We start from the raw sequence: 3,763 nt of genomic DNA, 5'->3' as shown, positions 1-3,763 counted from the left end.
CTGCACTCAAGTTTTCTGTTTGATTTGATTTCATCCTGTCTTTTTGCAAAATAGATGGTTGAGTGCATCCGATAATGTATGGTTTAATTTGGAGCACTATGGGTTTGAATTACCATTTTCATAATGTGCTGTGCATTAATGTGTTACATCATTTATAAAGAGGAATGTGCTGGGTTTCCAACTTTCTCCTGAAAGCCAAAGTCCCCTAAAGGAAACAAAGCCAAACCACCTCAACCCATCTTCTTACCTCCCTTGCCAGAGAAACTCCTGCCTCCCCTAGGCGGGTTAAAGCCGCCAAAGCTCATAAAACTCAACATGAGGCTTTTGTATTCACATAATGCAGGTGGGTGTCGAGGTTTGGGGGAACTTGCACATGGCTGCCTGAGCCTTCAATGGCAGCACAAAGCTCCCCCTCATTATTGCATAACAACAGCTTTGCAGCCAACCCCGTTTGAGTTTGCGAAGACCTCCAGTGGATGGCTCTCCTTCGACCCTAATCCCAGCACTCCCTCCCCAATGGCTTAATAACACCAGCTGTCTGTTACTCAAACTCTGACTGAGGAGGAAAAAGCACTGATTATCCAAATACAGTCATTAAAGGGGAAATGTGTTTTTAGGACTGTCAGAGTGATTAATGAGGGCTAGCCGTCTTTGCAAATGCACTTGTTTAGTCTAACTGGCAGCTTCTATTTTCCTATTGATTTATTGCAGCCGTTGCCGGGCCTTGGTGTGTGCGAAGTCAGGGCACTTCACAACTGCGCCCTGTTTAAACAGGAAAAGCATGCACCATTTTGTCCGGGAGGGAGGGAACAGCCGAAAGTCTCTCCCAGCAGCTTAGTCTCCTGGGGCCCTGACCAACAAAGAAGACATTAAAAACCTGCAGGCCACAGAGGGAAGGAAACTGCCTCCCCTCCGCCATGCCCAGCACTCACTTCCAAGGTCAGTGGAGACGCACCACGGCCCCTGGACAAAGCCGGCCCTATTGTAAGACTCAGCATGCCCACAATCTCTCCTGCAGTCCCCTCAAACCAGCTGTCAGCCACTGGGTCCAAGTGCAGGAGAGGCCCCCGGTGGAGTTGGAAAAGGGGGCAAGGACAGCGTCAGCAAGGCAAGGGGATGAAAAAAAGAGGAACAAAGCGGGCCCGTGGTCCAGGGGTTGGAACAAGGTCAGTGGGGCGCTGTGGCCAATGGCTAGAGACCAACTGTTGCCTTCAACTTCTAAAAGTATGAAGACAAAAAGTGGTATCTTCTTGCCACATGCACCTCATATTTGAGTAAATGCTAAAATAGCTAGGAGGGAGAGTGGGCAGTTTGAATCTAGAGTCCCAGGGCGTGTTTAGGCCATTGGTCATCAAAGCAGACAAGTTTACAGACTCCCAGCACAGTGCTGGATGCCATGAGACAGGGAGGGGAAAGGAGGTAAAAATGTTGCCCAATTTAGCTAGAGGAGACAAGACATACCCGAGAGACTGGGAGCAGCACAGCATTATATATAACTGCGTTTATGCTGATCTAATAAAGTGCTAAACTGTACTACGCAGGCAGAGCGGATAGGACGGGATATAATAAGGCGCTAATTGTGTGCACCAGATGGTGGAGCTGCAGGCGCTGGAGGGGGAAGAGCTCCCCGGAGGCTGGTTTGGGGACCTTCCTGTGGGAACTTCCATCTTTTGGGAAGGCCCGCATTCCTCCTAAGTCTTATCTTTTCTTAAAAGATAGATAGATGGGTCCTTCATTCCACACTGGTGAGCAGGCTGAAACTGGAGCCTCTGAGCCAGTAATTTCCACTTCCAAAGTAGAGCAAGGACAGGCTTAACTAACGCTCGGGTACACAACACTTCTGAATTCTCTTCCACTTGTTCTGCCCCCAGTCAGCTTGCACCTTTGGCAGAACATTCCAGTGTTGGGGGTGGTTCGTACGACTTCCTAAATAAAGTGCCTTTTCCACGTTTTCCCAGTGTGGTGGCATATCACCAGGATTATTAACACTTCCCAAAATAGGAAAAGCTGTCAGTGGGTTTGGATCACAGATGAACTGAGAAACCTTTCTCTTAAAAGAGGTGGAATCTGCTTGATGGGGGGAGGGAGGGGCAAAGTGGTACCATGGCTTATAAACTACCCAACGGATACAAGTATTGTACGTGTACTTTGGTGATCTCAATTGTCCTGGAAAATCCAGATTGTCGACTCATTATACGTTCAGTAAACCAGGAAACCGAAACCCAGCACTCTTGAGTTGATTGTGACTCTTAACAACCTTTCCATTGGGGTTGAGAAGTAGTAAATCTTAATGGGAGGAGGCCGCTCATCTTTCAAACTACTGAGTTTTTGTTTGGGAGCACAGCACATAACTCATCGCACCACCAGGGCTCCTTACATGTCAAACAAGAGGCAGAGAGCCTGGGTGTTGAGCTGGCTCTGAAAGGTAATTACAGTTTACCTGGAGCAAGTCACTTAATTGCTCTGAAACAAAATTGTTGGCTTGAAGAATCTTTATGGTTCTTTCTAACTGGAATGTTCTGGGAATTTATAAAATGTGAACAATGAGGCATTATGATGGTCAGGATTGATTAGGATGTCCTCTCACTCCCTCTTACCTCAGACAAAATCCTAACATTCCAGAAAAAGCAACTGCAAAACTTCACCCCTGAAAGGGGGTGTAAGACACCAAGAAGAATATTTCAGTGTGGAACTCTTCACCCAAAGAATTGCTTCCAATAAAATGAGTAATTAAAAAAAAAAATTATGACATGCCGAGTATAGGGTGATGCAGGTACGTAATCTCTGTTTGGAAGGTTTAGAATGATTGTTTAAAATAATTTTGAGACTCCTGTGAGGGTAAGTGAGGATGTGCAAAACAATAAAATTTTTCATAGACTATCTTCAGAAAATGGGATTCTGGCAAAAGAAGAAATGCAAATCAGATAAGAACCGCACCATAGCGGGGGGGCCTGTGCTCTGAGTGGTCTGTGTGTACCTCCACAACTCTTTGGAACATAAAAGATATTTCTAGCGTTTAAATGAGAGCCAGGTTTTAGAATGGAAAGAGCAATTTGGAAAACATGACTGCGTGTTCCTGTTTACTCTCCTGGGTTGGGTGTGTGTGTGTGTGTGTGATATGAATTCTATGAGTTTGCACCTGGTTCTTAAGTAGTGTAACCGTCCTCTCTTCCTTCATACTTTAGAAATCCTCGAGTAATGGCATCATTGAACAAGCACTAAGAAATGATAAGCGAGGCCCCACCTGAGGGCATCTTAAGAAGCCTCATGTTGCCTATGCCACAGTTAAATATAACAAGTTCTAGGCATTTGAGTCCAACAACAAACCCCTCTTTGATGAGAAAGCTACAATTTGGACGGTTAAATAAGTAAATTGCTCAAGACGGCACAAAGAACTGTAGAGACAGGATTCCTGACCTTACTCTAAAACTATATAACAAGCTTTAAACTACACAACTCTGCATAAGTCAAGTAGTTCCAGGCTTTATATCTACAGAAGGAGAGACATAAGGGAACAGACTCACCAAAAAGCTTTGCATATGTGCTTGCCTGTGTTAGAACTGTGCTAGATGTCCTGTCATTCTGTTCAACTTGTTTAGTAAACACAGAGAGTCCACTGTATACTGACACTATTGTCTACCTTGGGGTTAAAAAGAAAAGAAGTACCGGCTTTGCCTCAAGGAGCTCCCAGTCTAGTAGGAGACAGATCTATAAATGAATTGTGATCTGTTGTCCTACGGACTCTATTGATGTTGTATTAACT

The sequence above is a fragment of the Elephantulus edwardii genome, unplaced genomic scaffold (assembly GCF_000299155.1).
Source record: "Elephantulus edwardii isolate Elephantulus edwardi_28Jun2011 unplaced genomic scaffold, EleEdw1.0 scaffold00187, whole genome shotgun sequence".
Classification (NCBI taxonomy): domain Eukaryota; kingdom Metazoa; phylum Chordata; class Mammalia; order Macroscelidea; family Macroscelididae; genus Elephantulus; species Elephantulus edwardii.
This window is presented reverse-complemented; position numbering follows the sequence as displayed.